Raw genomic sequence first — 26,816 nt, 5'->3', positions numbered from 1 at the left:
GGAAGCATAATTGTTTCTTACGGTTTTGGGGTACAGCCTGGGAACTCGGACTTCTCAAAGTTCTCCAGGTGATTCTAATATGCACCCAAGGTTTAAAAATCACTGTTCATTTTGGTTTTTCAGCTCCCAAATATTGCTCTAAGTTTAAAAAGTGTTTTCATTTAGTTTTCTCTCCCCAACTCCACTGTGGGTTAGCTGGTATTATCCTACAGATAGAGTCTTGGAAAGGTTCAGTGATTGCCTGAGTTCACACAGCTCTGTGTGTCATTATATTGTGATTCTAAACCCCATGTCCATTCACTATTCTACATTGTATAAATTCCTGTTGTTTCATAGGTAGATAGAATGACTCCATAATAAGCAAGGACAATACCTCAGACTCTTTTATAACTCTCAAAGTCCCCCCAAAAGGAATGGATGTTAATTGAGTACATCTGTATGCAAGGCTCCCTTTTATGCCCTTTACACTTACTTTTTATGCACTACTTACATTAGATAAATAAGGTGGGTCCTCCTAATGCCGTTCAGCAAGTAAATGACATTAAGCCTTCTGTAAGGAAGGCAAGCAAACTGATACTGGCACTTCCACAAGAATGCAACTTACTGCCACTAAAGATGAGCTCACTTATTTTCAAGTTAGAAGGCAACTTGGACTTTTGCATCACACCACTCCCTAGCCTTCTATCAGCCTGTACCTGAGTTGTTGGCTGGGGTCTCTTCATGCCACCAGGACAGCTTTATCCTCAACTTTTCTTTCATCGTAACTTTAGAACATTAGCACTTTCATAGCTTGGTTCTGGACCGTTAGAGAGAATGCTGGCTGGAGACTGAGTGTTCTAAGTGTGAAATTTACCTTGGTTTTTTCTGTATGCTCAATAGAAAAGAGTTAACTCCCCTCCCACCCCTTTTCCTACCTTGGCAGCCTGCTAGAGTCATGTATCCATTTACTTACCAAAGAGCTTTGCTCTCAGGAAAAATGGTCTTGTTCTGAGGCCATTAATTAGAGCGGCAGTTTGCAAAGTGTGGCCCCAGACAAGCAGCAGCACCCAGTATGGTGAGCAGCCTCTAAGATGATCCCCAAAGACCTCACCTTGTTGGTGCAGGCCCTTGTCTGAGCCTCTCTTCTTGAGAGTGGGCTGGACTTAGTGACTCACTTCTAATGAACAGAATATGGCAGAAGGGATGGGATGCCACTTCTGAGATTATGTTATAGAAAGGCTGTGGCTTCATTTTGGGGGGGCCTCTCATGGATTCCCCTTGCTTTGCAGGAAGCCAAATGACATACTGTGAAGAGTGTTATGGAGAGGCTCATGTGGCAGGAAACCGATGTCTCTAGCCAACAGCCAGCAGGGATCTGTGACCTGTCACAGAGCAAGCGTGGAAGCAAGTCCTGCAATCCAGCCTTGAGATGAGTGCTGCCATTGCCAAAACACTGACTACAGCCTTGAGAAAGACTCTGAGCCAAAGGCACCCAGCTAAGTCAGGCTGGTCATGCAGCAATGGATAACTCATACTCTTGGGAACCTGCTAGAAGTACACGTTTTCAAGCCCGATCAAGACTTTTCTGAATTAGAAGTTCTGGGGGTGGGGCCAGCAATCTGTTTATAATGCCCTCTAGGGATTATGTTGCAAGGGTAGTATGAGAATCGCTGTACTAGAGAGACAGGAAAGTAAGAGAGAGGCAAGGCAGATCAGGCTGTTCTGTGCTCCTCATGCATCCTAGGGTGGAGGGTCAGGGAGCAGACTGTGGGGTTAGATAAGCTGAGTTTGAATCCTGGCTGTGGCTCTTAGCAGCAGTGTGGCTTTGGGCAACCTTCCTTAACTCCCTCTCTATTTCTCTACCTTAAAATGGGAATACTAATACCTCTCAGAAAAGTTATCAGAATTAAATGAGAGAGTATACATATAGCACTTAGCATAATGCCTGTCACATATATACTGCATCAATATATGGTAGCCAACACTGCTGTTTTTATTAATAAGTAGACAGGACTGAGAGGGCTGTGGTGGTAATATAGTCTTACCTGTCTGGAATGACATGTTTTCAGGTCCTACTTCAGCATTTCACTATAAACATGCATAGCATTAAACTCATTCTCTGATTTTTCATTTTTATTTTGAAGAATCTTAAAATTTTTATTTGGGGAAATTTCTAGTATAAATCTGTAATTCTCTTTGTAGTATTGGGCAGTACAGATTAGGTTTATTCAGTTTGCATCCTTGTAAAGTAAACTTGTTATCCACAAATGAACAAGATGCTTTCCAAATATCTCTCTGTTTAATATCAGACATTTCATTGGCCAGCACAAGCAAGGCAGAAAGCAGTAAGATAGAAAAGACAACGTCCTTGTAAGGAAAAAGCAATTTAAATGACATCATCAGAAACCATGGAGGCCAGAAAGAAGAGGTACAACATTTTTCAAGTGTTGTTTTTAAAGAAAACTATTGTTAATGAAGAATCCTATATGCAGTGAAAATATTCTTCAGGAATAAAGGAAAAATCAAGACAATTTCAGAGAAAGGAAAACGGAATTTTTTACCATCAGATGTACCCTTAAAAATGGTTAAAATATGCAACAATCAGACAAGAAGAAATAAAAGCATTCAAATTAGTAAGCAAGAAGTAAAACTGTCACAATTTGCAGACAAAATGATACTATATAGAGATAACCATAAAAAATCCATCAAATGTCCATTGACAGATGAATGGATAAAGAAGATGTGGTATATATATACAATGGAATATTATGCAGCCATCAAAAGGAATGAGATCTTGCCATTTGCAACGACGTGGATGGAACTGGAGGGTATTATGCTGAGCGAAATAAGTCAAACAGAGAAAGACATGTATCATATGACCTCACTGATATGAGGAATTCTTAATCTCAGGAAACAAACTGAGGGTTGCTGGAGTGGGGGGTGGGGTGGGAGGGATGGGGTGACTGGGTGATGGACACTGGGGAGGGTATGTGCTCTGGTAAGCGCTGTGAATTGTGCAAGACTGTTGAATCTCAGATCTGTACCTCTGAAACAAATAATGCAATATATGTTAAGAAAGAAAAAAAGAAGATAGCAGGAGGGGAAGAATGAAGGAGGGGAAATCGGAGGGGTAGACGAACCATGAGAGACGATGGACTCTGAAAAACAAACTGAGGGTTCTAGAGGGGAGGGGGGTGGGAGGATGGGTTAGCCTGGTGATGGGTATTAAAGAGGGCACGTTCTGCATGGAGCACTGGGTGTTATGCACAAACAATGAATCATGGAACACTACACCTAAAACTAATGATGTAATGTATGGGGATTAACATAACAATAAAAAATTTTTAAAAATCCATCAAAAAACTATTAGAACTAATAAATAAATTCAGTAAAGTCACAGGACACAGAATTAATTAGCAGAACTCTGTTGCATTTCTATACAAATAACGAATTAGCAGAAAGAGAAATAAGAGAATACTTCCATTTACAATTACATCAAAAAGAATAAGATACCTACTAATAAATTTAACCAAGGAGGTGAAAGACCTGTGTGCTGAAAACTAGAAGACACTGATGAAAGACATTGAAGATGACACAAATAGGTAGAAAGATATCCCATGTTTATGGATAATAAGAATTAATCTTACTAAAATATCCATACTACCCAAATCAATCTACAGATTCAATGTAATCTGTCAGAATACTAATATCATTTTTCATATAACTACAACAAATAATCCTAAAATTTGTATGGAACCACAAAAGACCCCAAATAAGCCAAAGCAATATTGAGAAAGAAGAACAAAGCTGGAGATTTCAAGATATATTACAAAGCTATAGTAATCAAAACGGTATGGTACTGGCACGAAAACTGACATAGATCAATGGAACAGAATAGGAAGCCCAGAAATAAACCCACACTTACATGGTCAATTAGTCTATGACACAGGAGGCAAGAATATACAGTGGGGAAAAGTCAGTCTCTTCAATAAATGGTGTTGGGAAAACTGGATAGCTACATGCAAAAGAGTGAGACTGAACCGGTTTCTTACACCATACACATAAATAAACTCAAAATGATTTAAAGGCCTAAATGTCAGACCTGAAACCATAAAACTCATAAAACAAAACACGGGCAGCAAACTCTTGGATATTGGCCTTAGTAATATTTTTCTGAATCTTTCTCCTCAGGCAAGGGTAGCAAAAGCAAAAATAAACAACTGGGACTACACCAAACTCAAGAGTTTTTGCACAGCAAAGGAAACAACAAAAAGGAAACCCACTGAATGGGAGAAGACATTTGCAAATGATATATCTGATAAGGGGTTAATATCCAAAATACATAAAGAACTCATGTAATTCAACACACACACAAAACAAATAATCCAATTTAAAAATGGGCAGAGGACCTGAATAGACATTTTTTTCTAAAGAAGATATCCAGTTGGCCAACAGACATATGAAAAGATGCTCAACATCATTAATCATCAGGGACATGCAAATCAAAGCCACAATGAGATACCACCTCACACATATCAGAATGGCTATTACAAAAAGACAAAAAATTAGTGTTGGTAAAGATGTGGGGAAAGGGGAACGCTGATGCACTGCTGGTGGGAACGTAAACTGGTGCAGTGACTATGGAAAACAGTATGGAGGCCCCTCAAAAAATTAAAAATATTCCTTATATTCTACATATGAGTGAAACCATATGATAATTGTCTTTCTGCTTGACTTATTTCACTTAGCATAATCCCCTCCAGTTCCACCCATGTCAATGCAAATGGTGGGTATTCATCCTTTCTGATGGCTGAGTAATATTCCATTGTATATATGGACCACATCTTCTTTATCCATTCATCTGTTGAAGGGCATCTCGGCTCCTTCCACAGTTTGGCTATTGTGGACACTGCTGCTATGAACATTGGGGTGCATATGGTCCTTCTTTTCACTACATCTGTATCTTTGGGGTAAATACCTAGTAGTGCGATTGCTGGGTTGTAGGGTGGCTCTATTTTTAGCTTCTTGAGAAACCTCCATACTGTTTTCTAAAGTGGCTGTACCAACTTGCATTCCCACCAACAGTGTAAGAGGGGTCCCCTTTCTTCACATCCACACCAATATTTGTTGTTGGCTGTCTCATTAATTTTAGCCATTCTAATGGGTATGAGGTGGTATTTCATTGTGGTTTTCATTTGTATTTCCCTGATGCCAAGGGATGTGGAGCATTTTTTCATGTGTCTGTTGGCCATTTGTATGTCTTCTTTGGAAAAGTGTCTGTTCATGTCTTCTGCCCATTTCTTGACTGGATTTTTTGTTTTTTGGGTGTTGAGTTTGATAAGTTCTTTATAGATCTTGGATACCAGACCTTTATCTGTTATGTCATTTGCAAATATATTCTCCCATTCTGTAGGCTGCCTTTTAGTTTTGTTGACTGTTTCCTTTGCTGTGCAGAAGCTTTTTATCTTGATGAAGTCCCAATAGTTCATTTTTGCTTTTACTTCCCTTGCCTTCAGAGACGTGTTTTGCAAGAAGTTGCTGTGGCCGATGTCAGAGAGGTTACTGCCTGTGTTCTCCTCTAGGATTTTGATGGATTCCTGTCTCACATTTAGGTTTTTCATCCATTTTGAGTTTATCTTTGTGTATGGTGTCAGAGAAAGGTTCAGTTTCATTCTTTCGCATGTGGCTGTCCAATTTTCCCAGCACCATTTATTGAAGAGACTGTCTTTTTTCCATTGAATATTGTTTCCTGCTTTGTCGAAGATTAGTTGACCAAGAATTGAGGGTCCATTTCTGACCCTGGAAAACAAACTGAGGGTTACAGAAGGGAGGGGGGCAGAGGGATAGGGTAACCAGGTGATGGGTATTAAGGAGAGCACGTGTTGTCATGAGCATTGGGTGTTATATGCAACTAATGAATCACTGAACACTACATCAAAAACTAATGATGTACTATATGTTGGCTAATTGAACATAATAAAAAAAGACAATGTTTACTGAACGAGAAAAAAAAATTAAAAACAGAACTACCATTTGATCCAGTAATTCCACTTCTGAGTATTTACCTGAAGAAAATGAAAACACTAATTTGAAAAGATATATGTACCCCTGTGTTTATTGCAGTATTATTTACATTAGCCAAGATATAGAGACAGCCCAAGTGTCACCCACAGATGAATGTTAAAGAAGATGTGGTATATATACACAATAGAATATTATTCAACCTTAAAAAAAGAACGAAATCTTGCCATTTGTGACAACATGGATGGACCTCGAGGGTGTTATAATAAGTGAAATAAGTCAGACAAAGACAAATGTCATATAATATCACATATATTTGTGGAATTTAAGAAACAAAACAAATGAACAAACAAACAAAAACTAGTAACAGACTCATAAATATAGAGAACTGGTAGTTGCCAAAGAAAAGGGTAGTGGGATGGGTAAAATAGGTGAAGGGGATTAAGAGGTATAAACTTCCAGCTATAAAATAAATAAATCCCGAGGATAAAAAGTACAATATAGGGGATATAATCAATAATATTGTAACAATTTTTATGGTGACGGATGGTAACTACACTTATTGTGGTGAGAATTTCATAATGTATATAATTGTCAAATCACTATGTTGTCCACCTGAAACTAATATAACATTGTATATCAGCTATACTTCAATTAAAAAATAGCTAAAGAGTGTATTGAAACAGATAATAAAAGTAAGAATCTTGCAACAAACATCAGGAAAGAAAAAGAACAATGTAAAGGGTAAAAATATGGATAAATATAACAGACATTCCTTCTCCTCTTGAGAATTCTAAGTTATGTTTTGATGTTTGGAACAAAAATTATAACATTACCTGATGTGATTCTCAATATATTTAGAGGAAATATTTGAGATAATTATATTATAAACATTATTTGAACTGGTAAAATGTCCATACCAGTCAACCTTGGTAAGTAGTATATATACAATGTAATACCTAGACAACCACTAAAAAAAATTATAAAAAGAAATTCAAGGGGGGAGGAAAAAATGATGGAGGAGTGGGGGACCCTATTCCAACTGGTCGCCGAAATTGAGCTGGATATCTACCAGACCACTCTGAGCACCCACGAAACCAGCCTAAGATGTAAGAAGATCTGGATCTCTACAAACAGAATATCGAAGGCGGTTGGTTTCGAGGTAGGAAGCAGGGAGCCGTGATTCCGTGGGCAGATATTGGAGGATAAACGGCAGTGGGAGGGTGCCTGGCCATGGGGATGCTGCACTGCCGGTGAGTGACAGCCTCGCGCACTGGGGACAGGGCACAGACTCACAGACCGGTAGTGGCAGGGAAAGGACTTTAGGGCAGCCCCCGGGGCAGAAACCTGGAGCAGCGGGGTCAAGGGGGCGAACTGGGAGCGGATGGCGGTTTTAGAAGCACATAGGGCAGAGATGTGCCTGACCTGGAGGCAGGACTGGGGCACTGCGGAGGGGCGCACAACCCAGGATGCCTCGGTTTATAGCAGCACGGACAGAAACGGAGACAGTGTGGCCTGGAGAGCTCACTGAAGAACAGACTGCAGTCTCTCTGCTCTGAGGCAGAGGGTCGGAAACGGTCTCTTCTGCTCTGACTCATGGAAGAGATGTGGAAAGATGCCAGGGAAAACTGCCAGAGAACAAAAGCCCCAAAAACTGATTCCCACTGAGCCCATAGGGGGGCAGGGCAACTCCGCCCAAACAGGGTTGCCTGAGTAACAGCGTGGAAGGCCCCTCCCCCAGAAGACAGGCTGGGAAAACAAGAGGCCAGCAACCCTAAGGTCCCTAGAAAACAGGTGCATCTTGCTTGGGTTCTGGTCAATAATTTGGACTCTATACATTCCCTCAACCACCCATCAACAGAATGACTAGGAGGAACCCCCAAAATAGAAAAGACTCAGAGATTATGACTTATGCAGCAGATTTACAAATGGATGCAGATATAACCAAGATGTCGGAGATGGAATTCAGGCTAGCAATTGTGAAGACAATAGCTAGAATGGAGAAATCAATTAATGGCAACATAGAGTCTCTAAGGGCAGAAATGAAAGCTGAATTGGCAGAACTTAACAATGCTATCAGTGAGATCCAATCCAATCTAGATAATCTAACAGCAAGGGTAAGTGAGGCAGAAGAACGAATAAGCGACCTGGAAGAAAATATAATAGATAAAAAGGGAAAAGAAGAGGCCAGGGAAAAACAACTCAGAATCCATGAAAATAGAATCAGAGAAATAAGTGATACCATGAAGCGTTCCAGTGTCAGAATAATTGGAATCCCAGAGGGGGTGGAGAGAGAGGACTAGAAGATGTATTTGAGCAAATTGTAGCTGAGAACTTCCCTAATCTGGGGAATGAAACAAACATTCACGTCCTAGAGGCAGAGAGGACCCCTCCCAAGATCAAGGAAAACAGGCCAACACCCTGGCATGTAATAGTAAAACCTGCAAATCTTAGAACCAAGGAAACCATCTTAAGGGGAGTTAAGGGGAAGAGATTTCTTACGTACAGAGCGAGGAACATCAGAATAACATCAGACCTATCCACAGAGACCTAGAAAGCCAGAAAGGCCTGGCAAGACATATTCAGGGTACTAAATGAGAAGAACATGCAGCCAAGAATACTTTATCCGGCAAGGCTTTCATTTAGAATGGATGGAGAGATGCAGAGCTTCCACGACCGGCAGAAACTGAAAGAATATGTGACCACTAAGCCGGCCCTGCAAGAAATATTAAGGGGGGGGGGTTCTACAAAAGGAGACAGACCCCAAGAGTAATATACAACAGAAATTTACAGGGACAATCTATAAAAACAACGTCTTCACAGGCAACATGATGACAATTAATTCATATCTTTCCATAATCACTCTCAACGTGAATGGCCTAAATGCTCCCATAAAACGGCACAGGGTTGCAGACTGGATAAAAAGACAGGACCCATCCATATGCTGTCTACAAGAGACTCATTTTGAACCTAAAGATACATCCAGACTGAAAGTGAAGGGATGGAGATCCATCTTCTATGCCAGCAGACCTCAAAAGAAAGCTGGGGTAGCAATTCTTACATCAGACAAATTAGATTTTAAACTGAAGTCTGTAATTAGAGACACAGAAGGACACTATATCATTCTTAAAGGGTCTATCCAACAAGAAGATCTAACAACTGTAAATATCTATGCCACCAACATGGGAGCAGCCATCTACATAAGCCAACTGTTAACCAAAATCAAGAATCATATTGATAACAATACGTTAATTGTAGGAGACCTCAATACTCCACTCTCAGCAATGGACAGATCATTAAAGCAGAAAATCAACAAGGAAACAAGAGCTTTGAATGATACACTGGACCAGATGGACCTCATAGATATATACAGAACATTCCACTCTAAAACAACAGAATACTCATTCTTCTCCAGTGCACATGGATCTTTCTCCAGAATAGACCACATACTGGCTCACAAATCAGGTCTCAACTGATACCAAAAGACTGAGATTAATTCCTGCATATTCTCAGACCACAATGCTTTAAAACTGGAACTCAATCACAAGAAAAAATTCGGCAGAAATTCAAACACTCTGCTCAAGAATGTTTGGGTCAACGAGGAATCAAAGAAGAACTTAAACAATTCATTGAAATCAATGAGAATGAAAACACATCGGTCCAAAACCTATGGGATACTGCAAAGGCGGTCCTAAGGGGGAAATACATAGCCAGCCAAGCCTCACTCAAAAAAATAGAAAAATCCCGAATTCACCAACTCTACACCTTAAAGAAGTAGAAAAAAAGCAACAAATGATGACTAAGCCACACATTAGAAGAGAAATAATTAAAATTAGAGCACAGATCAATGAATTAGAAACCAGAAACACAGTAGATCAGATCAACAAAACTAGAAGTTGGTTCTTTGAAAGAATTAATAAGATCGATAAACCACTAGCCAGACTTATCCAAAAGAAAAGAGAAAGGACCCAAATTAATAAAATTATGAATGAAAGGGGAGAGATCACGGCTAACACCAAGGAAATAGAAATAATTATGAGAAATTATAATCAACAACTATATGCCAATAAACTGAGCAATCTGGATGAAATGGAGGCCTTCCTGGAAACCTATAAGCTGCCAAGACTGAAACAGGAAGAAACTGACAACCTGAATAGGCCAATATCCAGTAAGGAGATTGAAGCAGTGATCAAAAACCTCCCCAAAAACAAGAGTCCAGGGCCTGACGGATTCCCTGGGGAATTCTACCAAACATTCAAAGAAGAAATAATACCTATTCTACTGAAGCTGTTTCAAAAAATAGAAACAGAAGGAAAACTTCCAAACTCATTCTATGAGGCCAGCATTACCTTAATCCCCAAACCAGGCAGAGACCCCATCAAAAAGGAGAATTTCAGACCGATATCCCTGATGAATATGGATTCCAAAATCCTCAACAAAATCCTAGCTAATAGGATCCAACAATACATTAAAAGGATCATCCACCACGACCAAGTGGGATTTATCCCCGGGATGCAAGGGTGGTTCAACATTCGCAAATCAATCAATGTGATAGAACACATTAATAAGAGAAGGGAGAAGGACCATATGGTCCTCTAAATTGATGCAAAAAAAGCATTTGACAAAATACAACATCCTTTCCTGATTAAAACTCTTCAGAGTATATGGATAGAGGGAACATTCCTCAAGCTCATAAAATCCATCTATGAAAAACCCACAGCGAATATCCTCCTCAATGGGGAAAAGCTGAGAGCCTTTCCCTTAAGATCAGGAACACGTCACGGATGTCCACTCTCGCCACTATTGTTCAACATAGTACTAGAAGTCCTAGCAACAGCAATCAGAAAACAAAAAGAAATAAAAGGTATTCAAATTGGCAAAGAAGAAGTCAAACTCTCTCTTTTCGCAGACGACATGATACTTTATGTGGAAAACCCAAAAGACTCCACCCCCAAATTACTAGAACTCATACAGCAATTTAATAATGTGGCAGGATACAAAATCAATGCACAGAAATCAGTTGCTTTCTTATACAATAACAACGCAACTGTAGAAATAGAAATTAGAGAAATGGTTCCATTTACTATAGCACCAAAAACCATAAGATACCTCGGAATAAACCTAACCAAAGAGGTAAAGGATCTATACTTTAGGAACTACAAAACACTCATGAAAGAAATTGAAGAAGACACAAAAAGATGGAAAAATATTCCATGCTCATGGATCGGAAGAATAAACATTGTTAAAATGTCTATGCTACCCAGAGCAATCTATACCTTCAGTGCCATCCCAATCAAAATTCCAATGACATTTTTCAAAGTGCTGGAACAAACAATCCTAAAGTTTGTATGGAAAAGACCCTGAATCACCAAGCAAATGTTGAGAAAGAAAAACAAAGCTGGGGGCATCACGTTGTCCCAGTTTAAGCTATATAACAAAGCCGTGATCACCAAGACAACATGGTACTGGCACAAAAACAGACATATAGACCAATGGAACAGAATAGAGAACCCAGATATGGACCCTCAACTCCGTGGTCAAATAATCTTTGACAAAGCAGGAAAAAACATGCAATGGAAAAAAGACAGTCTTCAATAAATGGTGCTGGGAAAATTGGACAGCCACATGTGAAAGAATGAAACTCAACCATTCTCTAACACCATACACAAAGATAAACTCAAAATTGATGAAAGACCTCAATGTGAGACAGGAATCCATCAAAATCCTAGAGGAGAACATAGGCAGTAACCTCTTTGACATCGGACACAGCAACTTCTTTCAAGATACATCTCCAAAAGCTAGTGAAACAAAAGCAAAAATGAACTTTTGGGACTTCATCAAGATAAAAAGCTTCTGCACAGCAGAGGAAACAGTCAACAAAACAAAGAGGCAACCCACAGAATGGGAGAAAATATTTGCAAATGACACTACAGATAAAGGGCTGGTATCCAAGATCTATAAAGAACTTCTCAAACTCAACACCCAAAAAACAAATAATCAAGTCAAAAAATGGGCAGAAGATATGAAAAGACACTTCTCTGTAGAAGACATACAAATGGCTAACAGACACATGAAAAAATGTTCATCATCATTAGCCATCAGGGAAATTCAAATCAAAACCACATTGAGATACCACCTTACACCAGTTAGAATGGCAAAAATGGACAGGGAAAGAAACAACAAATGTTGGAGAGGTTGTGGAGAAAGGGGAATCCTCTTACACTGTTGGTGGGAATGCAAGTTGGTATAGCCACTTTGGAAAACAGTGTGGAGGTGCCTCAAAAAATTAAAAATAGAGCTACCCTATGACCCAGCAATTGCACTCCTGGGTATTTACCCCAAAGACACAGATGTAGTGAAAAGAAGGGCCATATGCACCCCAATGTTCATAGCAGCAATGTCCGCAATAGCCAAACTGTGGAAAGAGCCAATACGCCCTTCAACAGATGAATGGATAAAGTAGATGTGGTCCATATATACAATGGAATATTACTCAGCCATCAGAAGGGATGAATACCCAACTTTTACATCAATATGGATGGGACTGGAGGAGATTATGCTAAGTGAAAGAAGTCAAGCAGAGAAAGTCAATTATCATATGGTTTCACTTATTTGTGGAACATAGGAATAGCATGGAGGACATTAGGAGAAGGAAGGGAAAAATGAAGGGAGGGAAATCGGAGGGAGAGATGAACCATGAGAGACTATGGACTCTGAGAAACAAACAGGGTTTTAGAGGGGAGGGGGGTGGGGGGATGGGTTAGCACGGTGATGGGTATTAAGGAGGGCAGGTATTGCATGGAGCACAGGATGTTATATGAAAACAATGGATTGTGGATCACCACATCAAAAACTAATGATGTATTGTATGGTTACTAACATAACATAATAAAATTAAAAAAAAACAAATGATGTATTGTATGGTGAGTAACATAACATAAGAAAATTAAAAAAAACTAATGCTGTAATGTAAAAAAAAAAAGAAATTCAAATATGCTAGGGATACATAAAAATGGAATTCTCAAAAATATTCAAGTAACCCACAGGACTGAGGGAAAAAGAACACAGAAACAATAAACCGGAAACAGAAAAAATAAAAATAAAAAGGCAGACTTAAGCCTTAAGAATTACTTTAAATGTAAACAGTCAATAGTATGTGGTTAAAAGACAGATTAAAAACAGAGAAGGACAAAGTAGATTAAAAACACAACCAAGTGTATGCTGGCTGTAAGAAATTCATTTCAAATATAATGATGCAGGTAGGTTGAAATAAAAAGGATGGAAATGTGGCTAGTGAGCACATGTAGAAAGCCAGACCAATCTGCATGCAAGGGATGGAACACAAGCTTGAGTTTTAGCACCACCTTTTGGAAAGCAAAAGGGGGACTGCAAAGCCTTTTACTTTGCAGGATCAGTAGAAGGCATATAAACTTAAGAAACGTGCCAGAAGAGGGTATAAGAAGCATGGAACAGGTATATTAATAAGACTGAGAAATCCTGAGAATCACTAGCAGAGCTGACAGTGGGTATTTCTATCCTGAAAGCAGTAAGTAAATCCTGGAGGAGGTGACTACAACTTTACATGTGAAGATAGCAATGAAAAACTTCAAGGAACATGAAAAATTAAAGGAAAATAACATTCCCAAGGATCACAGTAATATTCCATAATCTACCCCAAAGTTATGGAAGTCTGTAATTTCCCTTGTAAAGATTTAAAATAACTTTTAAGGAAACTCAGTGAGCTACAAGGAAACACAGAAAGACAATTCAAAGATACCAAGAAAAGAGGGGCGCCTGGTGTCTCAGTCAGTTATGTGTCTGACTCTTGGTTTCAGCTCAGGTCATGACCTCAGGGTCATGATCTGAGGGTTGCAAGATGCAGCCCTGTGTTGGGCTTCATGCTGGGCATGGAGCCTACCTAATATTCTCTCTCTCCCTTTCCCTCTGTCCCCAGCCCCCCCCCCCCAGCTGATGTGCTTGCACTCTTTTTTTTTTTTTTTAAAGGATATCAAGAAAGCAATATATGAATAAAATGAGACGTTCACAGGGGTAATTTTTTTTAAAAAAAGAACAAAATAATTCTTTTTTAAAAAAGATTTTATTTATTTATTTGTCAGAGAAAGAGAGCATGAGCAGGGGAAGGGGCAGAGGGAGAAGCAGGCTCCAGGGACTTGATCCTAGGACCCTGGGATCATGACCTGAGCCAAAGGCAGACGCTTAACTGACTGAGCTACCGAGGCAACCCAAGAATGAAATAATTCTCAACAAAGTGGGTATAGAGGGAATGTACCTCAACATAATAAAGGCCATATATGACAAGCCCAGAGTTAACATCATATTTAACAGTGAAAAGCTGAAAGCTCTCCCTACTTTTATTCAATATAGTACTGGAAGTCCTAACCAGAGCAATTAGGCAAGAAAAAGAAATGAGGCATCTAAATAGGAAAAGAGGAAGTAAAACCATCAGTATTTGCAGGTGACATCTTACATATACAAAACCCCCAAGACTCACCTAAAAAACTATTAGAACTATTCAGAACTTCAATAAAGTTGAAGGATATAAAATCAACACCCAGAAATCAGTTGCAATGAAACATCTGAATAAGAAATAAAACTATCCCGGGGCGCCTGGGTGGCTCAGTCGTTAAGTGTCTGCCTTTGGCTCAGGTCATGATCCTAGGGTCCTGGGATCCTGTCCGGCATTGGGCTTCCTGCTCCACGGGAAGCCTGCTTCTCCCTCTCTCACTCTCCCTGCTTGTGTTCCCTCTCTTGCTGTGTCTCTCTCTGTCAAAAAAAAAAAAAAAAAACTTAAAAAAAAAAAGAAATAAAACTATCCCATTTACAATAGCATCAAAAACAATAAAATACCTAGGAATAAATCTAACCAAGGAAGTGAAATGTCGGCACAATGAAAACTAGAAGACATTGATGAAAGAAATTAAAGGCGACACAAATAAATGGAAAGATAGTTCCTGTTCATGGATCAGAATAGTTGATATTGCTAAAGTGTCCATACTACCTAAAGCCACCTACAGATTCAATACAATCCCTTTAAAAATTCCAATGGCATTCTTCACAGAAGTAGAAAAAACAATTCTAAAATTTGTATTGAACCACAGAACACCCCAACAGTCTAAACTATCCTGAGAAAGAACAAAGTTGGAGGGATCACACTTCCAATTTCAAATTATACTACAAAGCCATAGTAATAAAAGCAGGATGGTACTGGCACAAAAATAGACACACAGACCAATGGAACAGAATAGAGAGCCCAGAAATAGCCCAACTAATATTTGACAAGGCAGCCAAGAACATCCAGTGGGGAAAGGACAGTCTCTTCAATAAGTGGTGTTGGAAAACTGGAGAGCCACATGCAGAAAAATGAAATTGGACCCCATCTTACACCATGCACAAAATTAACTTGAAATGGATTAAACATGTAAACAGAAGGCCTGATCCAGTAAAACTCCTGGAAGAAAACATAAGGAAGAGGCTCCTCGACATTGATCTCAGCAATGATTTTTCGGATATGACACCAAAAGCACAAGCAATAAAAGCAGAAGTCAATAAGTGAGGCCATAGCAAACTAAAAAGCCTTTGCACAGCAAAAGAAACAACTAAATGAGAAGACAACCTACAAAATGGCAGAGAATATTTACAAACCATATATTGGATAAGGGGTTAATATCCAAAATATATAAAGAACTCCTACAACTCCATAAAAAAAGAACCAAACAATCCGATTAAAAAAATGGGCAGAAGAACTGAAAGAACACATTTTTCAAAGAAGACATACAAGTGGCTAACAAGTAGATGAAATGATGGTCAGGGACATGTAAATCAAAACAACAATGAGATATCACCTGTTAGAATGGCTATCATCAAGAAGATAAGAGATAACAAGTATTGGTGAGGATGTGGAGAAAAGGGAACACTATGCACTGTTAGTGGGAATGTAAATTTGTGCAGCTACTACGAAAATAGTATGGAGGTTCCTTAGAAAATTAAAAATAGAACTACCATATTATCTAGCAGTTCCATTTTGGGGTATATATCCAAAGGAAATGGAAATAGGATATTGAAGAGATATTTGCACTGCCATGTTTATTATAGCATTATTCATAATAGTCAAGATATGGAAACAACGTAGGTGTCTGTCAGTGGATGAATGGATTAAGAAGATGTGGCATACATATAGACAGTGGAATATTATTCAGCCATGGGAAAGAAGGACATCCTGCCATTTGTGACAACATGGATGGAGCCTGAAGGCATTGTGCTAAGTGGGATAAGTTAAACAGAGAAGGACAAATACTGTATGATATCACTCATATGTGGAATCTAAAAAAGCTGAACTCATGGAGTCAGAGAGTAGAATGGTGGTTACCAGGGGCTGGGGAATAGAAGAATTGGGTGATGTGGTTAAAGGGTACAAACTTGTACCTGGTAGATGAATAATCCTGGAGATCTAATGCACAGAATAATGATTATAATAATGACAATAAAAATACCATATTATAAACTTCAAAGATGCTAAGAGATGAGATCTTAAATGTTCTCATCACAAAAAAGAAATGAGAATTACGTGACATGACAGAGATGTTAGCTAAAGGAGGTAATCAAATTGCAATACATAATTCCATCAAATCAATACATTATACACCTTAAGCTTATGTGGTGTTAAGTCAAGTATTATCTCATTAAAAAAAAAAGAACTCTCAATACTCCACTGTAAAAAGTAACAACTCAGAGAATGAGGAAGACATAAAGAGACGTTTCACTGAAGAAGATATATATGCATGGCAAATGCTATAGGCTGAATGTCTGCCCTCCTCCATTCATATGTGGAAATCCTAACCCCCAGAGGAGGTGGGGCCTTTGGAGGTGATTAGTCCAGGAGGGCAGATCCCTCCTGGATGGGATTAGTGCCCTGATAAAAGAGGCCCCAGGGAGTTCCCTTGTTCCCTCCCGCTTGTGACATTAGCATGAGAAGAGGGCCATCTAGGATGTGGGCTCTTACTAGACTCCAAACCCACCAGCACTTTGATCTTGGATTCCCCAGCCTCCAGAACTGCGAGAAATAAGTTTTCTGTTGTTTTTTAAGCTACCCAGTCTGGTATTTTGTTACAGCAGCCTGAGTGGATTAAGACGGCAAATAAGCACATGAAAAATGTTCAACATCACTAGCCCTTAGGGAAATGTAAATCATAATCACAATGAGACATGCTTATTAGCACACGAAAAATGAAAAACATCAAAATTCCAAATGTTGGCAAGGATGCAGAGAACCGGATCTCCCATACATTGATGGTGGAAATGTAAAATGGTATAGCCACTCTGGAAGAATTTGGCACTTTGTTAAAAAACTAAAAATATACTTACCATACAACTTAACAACCACACTAATGGGCATTTCTCCCAGAGGAATGAAAACTGTTATCTACCCAAAAACCTGTTCATGAATGTTTATAGAAGCTTTACTTGCATAGCCCCAAGCTGGACACAACCCAAATGTCCTTCAATAGGTTAATTGGTTAAGGAGAAAAACAGTAAAGACACACCATGAAATAGTATTCAGCAATAAAAATGAACTATGGATACACACAATAGTTTAATAAAAATCAATGGATTTATACTGAGTGAAAAAAGCCATTCACATAAGGTAATCTTTTTGAAATGACAAAATCATAGAGATGGAGACAGATTCATGGTTGCAGGTAGTCAGGGAAGGGGGGGGAGGGTGTGACTGTAAAGGAGTGTAGCATGAGGGTAATGGAATAGTGCATACCAGGCTAATGGTAGTAGTCATGTAAATCTACATGTGTGATAAAATGACATAGAGTCATACACCCATTCTACCAATGCCAGTTGCTGGCTTTGACATTGTTCTATAGTTACATAAGGTGTTACATTTGGGGGGCGCCCGGGTGGCTGAGTCGGTTAAGCATCTGCCTTTGGCTCAGGTCATGAACCCAGGGTCCTGGAATTGAGTCCAGAATCAGGCTTCCTGCTCATCAGGGAGTCTGCTTCTCTCTCTCCCTCTGCCCCTCCCCCTGACTCGTGCACATGCATGCGCGCTCTCTCTCTCTCTGTCTCAAATAAATAAATAAAAAATCTTGAAAAAAGAAGATGTTACATTTGGGGAACTGGATGAAGGAAGAGCACACTGGACCTCTCTATATTATTTTTCAACTTCCTGTGAGTCTATAACTGTTTTAAAATAAAAAGTTTTAAAAAGAGCAAGAAGGAACAAGAAAAAGCAACTTTAATTAAATAAATATGTGCTAACAAAAATTTGAAAATAAAGTTTTAAAACAATAGCAACAATATCACACCAAAACAAGAATTATAAGATTATAATGTTCATTACTGATGGAGATATGGAGAAATATAAAATGCTACTGAAAATATAAAATATTTTAAAAATATTTTATTTATTTATTTGACAGAGAGAGAGAGCGAGCACAAGCAGGGGGAGAGGCAGAGGGAGAGGAAAAGCAGGCTCCCTGCTGAGTAGGGAGCCTGATGTGGAGCACAATCCCAGGACCCTGAGATCATGAACTGAGCCAAAGGCAGATGCTTAACGGACTGAGCCACCCAGGTGCCCCTGGAAATATGAAATATTGTAGCCTTTTTGGAGGAGAATCTGGAATCTATTAAAATATAAAAATGCTTATGATCTTTGGCACTTCCATTCAAGACTCTCTACTAGTCTTCTATAAGGTTATATATAAAGTGGTGTTTACTCAAGGAATATTTGCAGCTTCCAGGAACAGGAAAAGTGTGTAGCTATCTATGGGTAAAAAAAGGAGCAAATTTTGATACCCTCACAGCATGGAATATTATGCAACCATTACTTACAAGTACCTTGGGAATATTTCTATGAATGTTATTAAGGGATAAGTTTAAGATACAGGCAAGTGTGTTTGTGTAGGAGTGTATGCATGTATACATATATGTATTTATGTATGATTATAAGAGTATGGAGAAAATATAGAATGTCATTCACCAGGCTGTAGGTATGGGCTAATGAGCGACCACAATGAAGTGATGCTGAGGTAGGAAGAGGGACAGTGGTAGCATCTATGATTAAAAACAGCAAGAGTGATATTCTGTTTGTATCAAATTATAGGTGTGGCTTTGAGTGTGTTTATATAAAATGAAGAATAAAATAATGGTCACCAAAATATCAGGCTGATTACCATAAAGTGGTAGGATTACAGAGAATTTTTTGTGTTCTCTATATTTTTTTGTATTGTTGGAATTCTTTGTAAGGAGCATGTATTATTCATATAGCTAGAAGAAAGCCATTTTTATTACAAAATAAAATTAGAGAACATTGAAAATATTCAATAGGAGGGTTGGAAATATATTTGAGAAAATCTCTCCTCCCCCCAAAATAAAATGAAGATATAGAGATGAAACACAGAAATGGTAAGAATATTAAAGCTTTGTCAAGGAGTTACAACCTCTAACAGGAGCTCCAGGGGGACAAGGAGAGAAGGAAATTATCAAATTAATAATACATAATTTTTTTTCCCGGTACTGAAGGTTAAGAGACTTCAGATTTAAAGGGTACACTGAATGTTTAGCACAATGAATAAAAAGAAACTCACATCCAGAATTTCACTAAGAAATTCCGTAACACCAGGAATAAAAGAGAGAACCCTAAAAGCTTCTAAAGAAAAACCAAACAAAACAAGCCAAGCCAAGCAGGACCGCCTGGAACAACGTTATCGCCCTTCTCACCAGCGGCGTTTGATATTAGAACACAGTGTTGCGATGCCTTCACTTTTTAGAAGGGTCATTTTAACCTGGAATTCTATACAAAGCCCAACTATCCATCAAGTATGAAAATTAAAAGGGTATTTTTTTTCTAGACATGCAAAAACTAAAAACAATCCCTCCTACATACCTTTTCTTAGGAAGCTAGTGGGGGATGTTCTTGAACACAATAAAGGAATAAAGGAAGACCCAGGATCCAAGAAACAGGAAACCAGAGAAGAAAGCTATGTAGAATTCCTGGGAACAACTAGTCCAAATTACAGCAGGAGGTCAGAGGGTTCTGGAAGGAAGGTCTCTAGGAGAAAGGAGAGACTTGATAGAATGCTGACATGTTTGAATGTTTGGAAAATAGTTTATAAGTGATCTTATAGTCAGATTTAAGGATAGATTTATAGAAAATCACACATATGAAAAATTCAACAATTATTAACTACAGGAAAAAAATAAACTAAAAAGTGTCATTGTAGTCTATTGCTTGGATATGCATTCAAGAATATTTTCATATCCATAAGGATATAAACACTTGTTACTGACTTAACTCCATACTGGAAAGATGGTATTAGAAGGATGGGAAAGGAGACGGGATGGAAGGCAAGATGCTGAGTCTTCATGATTATCAAAAACTGGAAGTTAATACATAATATTTTTAAGTCAAAATAGCAGTTTGAAATTACTATTAAAACCTAACTTGGTTGTCTCTGGGCAGGGGAGGAACGAGCCAGATGGCTATCATTTCCAAAGGAAGTCTTCTCACCTCTCACTACTGCTCACGAAGGGGAGGACCAGTGGTTACAGCACCTGGACATTTGTCAGAACGCAAACCTCAGGCATCACCCAAACATCTGAATCAGGACCTGCACCTCAACAGAGCCCAGCTCATTTACATGTGCGTTAACGTTTGAAAAGCATTATCTAACTAACATTTGATTTTATAACTATATGCATGCATAATTTTGATAATTTTAAAAAGTAAAGGGGATAAAAAAGAGGGAGAATAAAACATTTTGAGAAGCTTATCTGCACAGATGTTCAATATAGCCTTATTCATGTTAAAAAGTGGCAAACCACCTAATTGTTCAAAACAGTGGAGAACTGGTTGAGAATTATGATGCATATATACAGCTGAATACCATGCAGCCATTAAATTAATGACATAAATGTTTTCTTCTAATTAAACTTTGAATTTTGATATAATTGTAGATACACACCCAGGAGTAAGAAACAGTATAGAGAAATCCTGTGTACTTTGTACTCAGATTCTCATAATGGTAACATTTTATAGAATGTTACAATATTACAGCCAGGATATTGATACAACCCACAGATCTTATTCAGATTTCCCTTGCAGTTGTGTGTGTGTGTGTGTGTGTGTGTGTGTGTGTGTTCATTTAGTTCTGTGCAGTTTTATCACTTAATGTAGGTTCAGGAATCTACCACCACAATCAAGATACAGAACAGTGTCAGCACTTCAGGATCCGTTTGTCCTTTTATAACCTCACCCACAGCCCTCCCCACATCCTCTAGCAACGGCCAATCCGTTCTTCATCTTCATGCTTTTTTCATTTTAAGAATGTTATATAAATGGATTCCTACAGTACATAACCTTTTGCTTACTGGCTTTTCTTTTCACTCAGAATAATTCCCTTGAAATCCATCAAAGTTGTTGCGTGTGTCAATAGTTCAATTTTTTAGGGATGTAGCACAGTTTGTTAACCATTTGTTAACCATTCACTTACAGAAGGACATCTAGGTTGTTTCCAGTTTGGGGCTATTATGAATAAAGCTGCTGTGAACATTTATTTGTAGGGTCATGTGTACACTAAGTTTCATTACCCTGAGATAAATGTGCACAAGGGCAATTGCTGGGTCATATGGTAAACCCAGGTTTGGTTTAATTAGAAACTGCCAGAACGTTTTTTCCCCAGAGTGGCTGTACTGTTTTACATTCCCATCAGAAAGGTTCACAATGTATTCCCTCCCTCCACCCCATTTAGAATCTCTAAATAGAAGCCATACCTTGGATCCTTGCTTTCAAAGTCAGAGAAGACTGTGGGGCAAGGTCAGCAAAACTATCCAGCATTCATTCATAAAGCTGATATTCTACCTAACAGAGGCCTAAGAGATCACCTTGTCCGACCCTTACAAATAAGGAAACAGAGTCCCAGTGAGGTCTTACAGCAAGGTTCAGGGTTAGGAAGTAAGAGAATAGGAATCAAGCATGCACAGGTGTTCGAAACTTCTAGCTTTTCCCCATTTCTCTCATCCATCCATAGTTCTTTCTCATCTTGCTCCCTCTTAATCTTGGTCTTCTTCCTAAACCCCCTTAGCCAAGAGTGCAAGCCCACGTGTGCACAAATTAGATTATAGATAAGATGCAGAGCTTGCTTGCCTGAAATCATAGATTCTTTGCCCCTAAACCTGAATTAAAAAGGGAAGAAATGTCTACATGTAAGTGGCACCTTTCATACCCAAACACTGCCTCCTCTTGTTTTCCATCACACAACATGCTGTGCTGTCTCATGTATGAGGTGACATTGTGGAGGGCTCAATTATATGGCAGTCTGTAGGCAAGGGGAGTCTTCCATGTCACTGAAATGTTGGGCTGGGCCTGAGAGGCCCCCTTTTCTGGCTCCTCATCACCCAAGGCTTGGTTTAACTCCTTAGACTCCAAACCTGCAAGCTAAGGGAGTCCCACCCTCACAGCCCCTAACTCTCTATCCCATTAACCTTTTCAATTTCTTAATTACATTTTTTTTTACATTCTCTTCAGTATCTGAAATAATCTTGTTTGCTCAATTATTTATTTACTCCCACCATGCCCGCCACTCCTTTTTTGAGTACAGAGATCTCTATATAATCTTCCACATTGTATCCATAGCACCTAGAATGTTGCCTGGTGCATAGCGGGCACTCAATAAGTGTTTATCATATTGAAGAAGAACCAGGTGGGATGATCTGATCAGCTGGACAGCAACACTTCCTATACAGCTTCCTATATACAGTGATGAGACACTGAACGGGCACAAGGACGGAAAAACCAACCAAAGGAACACAAAAGCCAGTTTGAGGCATCTCAGAAATCTAAATGTAAAAAAAAAAATAAAATAAAAATAAGACCAGGACATCTTTGTTAAAAGTTATTTAGGGGATTCTATTAATCCCCTGAATTTGGGGTAGAGAAAATGTGGATATACTTGAAAACATTAAAATTAAGAACTTCTGTCCATCAGATACCATTACAGAAGGAAAAAGACAAGCCATGGAGTGGGAAATGATATATGTGTGGCACATTTGATCAACAGTGGGTTATATCCAGAATATACACCATCAGCAAGAAAAAGGCAACCTCACAGACAAATGGGCAAGAGATTAGGTCAGACACGTCCCCAAACAGGATATCCAAATTGCCATATAAGCATATAAGCATAGATGCAGACCACAAGGAGACAACCTCTATCCACCTAGCGGAATGGCTAACATTAACAAGACTGACAATACCAAACAAATGTTAATGATAATATGGAGTAAAAGAAATCTCAAGGAAGGAGTGTAAATTGGCACAATCACTTTGGGAAAATGTTTGACAGTATCTAGTAAAGCTGAAGATCTGCGTCCCCCAGTGAGCCAGCCACCTCACTCCTCTGAATGCACTGGGCAGAAATGCATTTGCATGTGCAGTAGGCACCTAGGCACAAACGATCCGAGCAGCCCTGTTCATGAGAGACGCAACCGGAGAAAGCCCCGATGTCTAGCAATAGCTGACTAATAAACACAGTGTGGTATGCTGATTCAAAGTAATTCTATATAACAATGAAAATGAAAGAAGGTTAGATATGCAGAGTAAGAATGAGTCTTAACAAAATTAGAGCAAAAGAAGGCAGACAATAGAATGGATAGGTTTAAAGGAAATCATAAGGTTTTATTTACATAAAGCTCAAAAACAGGCAAAAATAAACTATGTGGTTTGGTGGTGCAAAGTTAAGTAGTAAAGTTATAATGAAAGGCAAGGAAGTGAATACCATAAAGGTTGCAGTGGTTACTGTCAGAGAGAAGGGAGGGCGCTCTGAGCAGGAAGGGATGGGGCAGGAGGAGTGTGGTGTTTCCTAATGGGTGGAGGTTACTCGGTTTTTGTTTTACAATATATTATCCATCACCATGCTAACCCATCCCCTCTATAACCCTCAGTTTGTTTCTCAGAGTCCATAGTCTCTCATTGTTCGTCTCCCCCTCCAATTCCCCCCCTTCAGTTTTCCCTTCCTTCTCTTAATGTCCTCCATTCTATTCCTTATGTTCCACAAATTAGTGAAACCATATGATAATTGACTTTCTCTGCTTGACTTATTTCACTTAGCATAATCTCCTCCAGTCCCATCCACGTTGATGCAAAAGTTGGGTATTCATCCTTTCTGATGGCTGAGTAATATTCCATTGTATATATGAACCACATCTTCTTTATCTATTCATTTGTTGAAGGGCATCTCAGCTCTTTCCACAGTTTGGCTATTGCGGACATTGCTGCTATGAACACTGGGGTGCATGTGGCCCTTCTTTTCACTACATCTGTGTCTTTGGGGTAAATACCCAGGAGTGCAATTGCTGGGTCATAGGGTAGCTCTATTTTTAATTTTTTGAGGAACCTCCACACTGTTTTCCAAAGTGGCTGTGTTATATGCAAACAATGAATCGTGGAACAGTACATCAAAAACTAATGATGTACTGTATGGTGACTAACAGAACATAATAAAATTAAAAAAAAACAACTAATGATGTACTATATGTTGGCTAATTGAATTTAAATAAAAAAAATTTCTTTCCAAATGATAAGCAAAAAAAAAAATGCATAATCTAAAGCTATATTATGTGAAAATTCACTATTACCATTCCAATCATAGTCTATTCTGTTAATCAATTATCTAATATTCAAGATATTTAAAGTGATGCCTTTAGTCCTACACCAAGGATATTTATACCTAATAAAATCACTTGCATTTAAAAAAATATTATCTATACGTATGTGTGTATAGTATGTGCATTATGCTTTTCTGTATGACCTCTGAATTTCTCAACTTAAAAGAGCTGTAAAGAAACAAAGTGCAGGACGCAAAATCATAGAAAATTAAAGCCTCTATAGATGGCATTATCACAAACATGATAAATATATAAAACTTACTTGCAAAAAAGAAGCTGGAAGAAAATCTAACAAAATATTAAGAATGGTTGTCTTAGGGTATGGAATAAAAGAACCCTTGTTCCTTAAATGCACTGTGGAAGGAATAAATGGGAATGCTGACTGAATTCCTTGCTAATTACTCCTCCAATCACTGCCTGCTCTCCCAGGAGCAGCCACAAGAGGGAGCCTTCGTATCTCCAAGTTGAGTTTCTTGCTCTGGGCTTCAGCTAGAGAGCAAACTTTAAGGATTTTCTCCCCTTCCCATTCCTGTGTTCGCGCACGTATCTGCTGCTCTCTTGTCTTCCTACATCTTTTTTTTTTTTTTTTAAGATTTTATTTATTTATTTGAGAGAGAGAGAGAGACATAGAGAGCACAAGCAGGGGGACGGTCAGAGGGAGAAGCAGACTCTGCACTGAGCAGGGAGCCCAATGCGGGGCTCGATCCCAGGACTCTGGGATTGTGACCTGAGCCGAAGCCAGGCACCCCTTCCTACGTGTTCGGATGTGTAGGCACACGAGGCCTTCCCTTTCCTCGGGTAAGATGTGAAAGACAAAGAGGAACAGGAGGTAATATCTATCCAACGCCCACTTCACGCCCAGCCCTTTCCTGGGCACTTTGCAATCACATCACTGCTTGTTAAGACCCACACAGGCAGTCCAGGTGTTGTACAAGAGAAGAAGCAGATGTGGTGGGCCTCAGGCAAACACCTGGAAGGTGCCTAGGAAAGGGCCAGGCATGAAGCGGGTGACCGATGTTAGTTCCTATCTTCCCCACTAGGGAAGGCCTAGTGTGCGGGCACATCAGAACATGTAGGAAGACAAGAGAGCAGCAAATACATGAACACAGGGAAAATGCATGTGTTCAGAGACCGGAGACCCACAGGAGTACCTGGATGGCTGACACCGGGAGGAGGGAGAGCACAGACCAGCCCAGCACGACTGGCTCCAAACAGATGGCTCACTCAGGGGAGGGGTGCCCCAGGAACCAGGGGACAGTGTGCAGCTGGGCCTGCCCTGACCGGCTCTGCCTGGACACTGACGCTGACCTTGAGGTCCTTTCACACCAGCACAGTGCTGGGCCCAGGGGAGACACGATACCATTTGTCTAAAGAAGCGGAGGGGCGGGGGCACGTAGATCCACCCCACCACACAGGGGTGGATAGGGCATAGGGAGGTTTTCTTTCACAGTCCCAAGGGTATTCTTTCTGGAATTTCAAAGAAGCTACCTCCTTCTGAGGGCAGTGACTCATGAGAAAACCCAAGCTTGTAAACCCTTTCTTGTGCCTGACCCAACACCATGTTACCCTGTTCTGGGTCTTGGCTTTGGGGGAGAGACCATTTTTTTTTACTAGGAAATTCAAAAGCACCAACAACTATCTCGTTATACTGAAATAAGCTCAATGGTATCAAATCTAAAGTAAAAAAATAAAAAATGAACACATTAAAAATATTAGAAGACAACACGGGGAAATTTCTTTTTTTAAAAAATTTCACAGTGGGGAAGGAGGAAGGCTGACAGGAAAAAGCCTGCATCAACCACCTGATAGAAGAATAGGCAATTGATAGAAAAAGGAATTCAAATAGCTGGATTTATACGAGGAAAAAAAAAAAAGAAACCCAGAAACACAAAATTATAGTGAAATGCCAATTCCTACTTGTTAGTTTGGTAAATTCCCAGAAGTTGGTCACACACTATGTTGATTAGGGTCGGGGCACTCCAGGAGTGTTAAATGGTACAGTCTCCACGGAAGGCAGATTGGCCTTCCTGCTTCACCTCTCTCCTCACTTGGGAAAATTTCCCATCTGGTTCCCTCCTCCTGCATTTAGAAGTAAATAAACAGGTTGGTGGGAGTCACAGGTA

The 26,816-nt window shown here is 39.3% G+C and overlaps 1 protein-coding gene and 1 long non-coding RNA gene across 4 annotated transcripts in view; one reads left to right on the top strand and one right to left on the bottom strand.

The window, feature by feature from the left end:
• The window catches only part of LOC144381602 (uncharacterized), a 47,208-nt gene extending 44,313 nt beyond the window's left edge, over positions 1-2,895 (top strand). Inside the window, exon 3 of the long non-coding RNA XR_013447060.1 lies at positions 1,269-2,895. This is a non-coding gene — a long non-coding RNA (uncharacterized LOC144381602). The remainder of the gene's footprint in view (positions 1-1,268) is intronic.
• Positions 1-26,816, bottom strand: part of ARHGEF4 (Rho guanine nucleotide exchange factor 4) — a 262,468-nt gene that overhangs the window by 131,096 nt on the left and 104,556 nt on the right. The gene's annotated exons all lie outside the window — the stretch shown is intronic.

Source organism: Halichoerus grypus, chromosome 4 (genome assembly GCF_964656455.1).
Source record: "Halichoerus grypus chromosome 4, mHalGry1.hap1.1, whole genome shotgun sequence".
Lineage (NCBI taxonomy): Eukaryota > Metazoa > Chordata > Mammalia > Carnivora > Phocidae > Halichoerus > Halichoerus grypus.
Note: the sequence above shows the minus strand (reverse complement) of the source record. Positions and strands in the feature narration are given on the sequence as shown.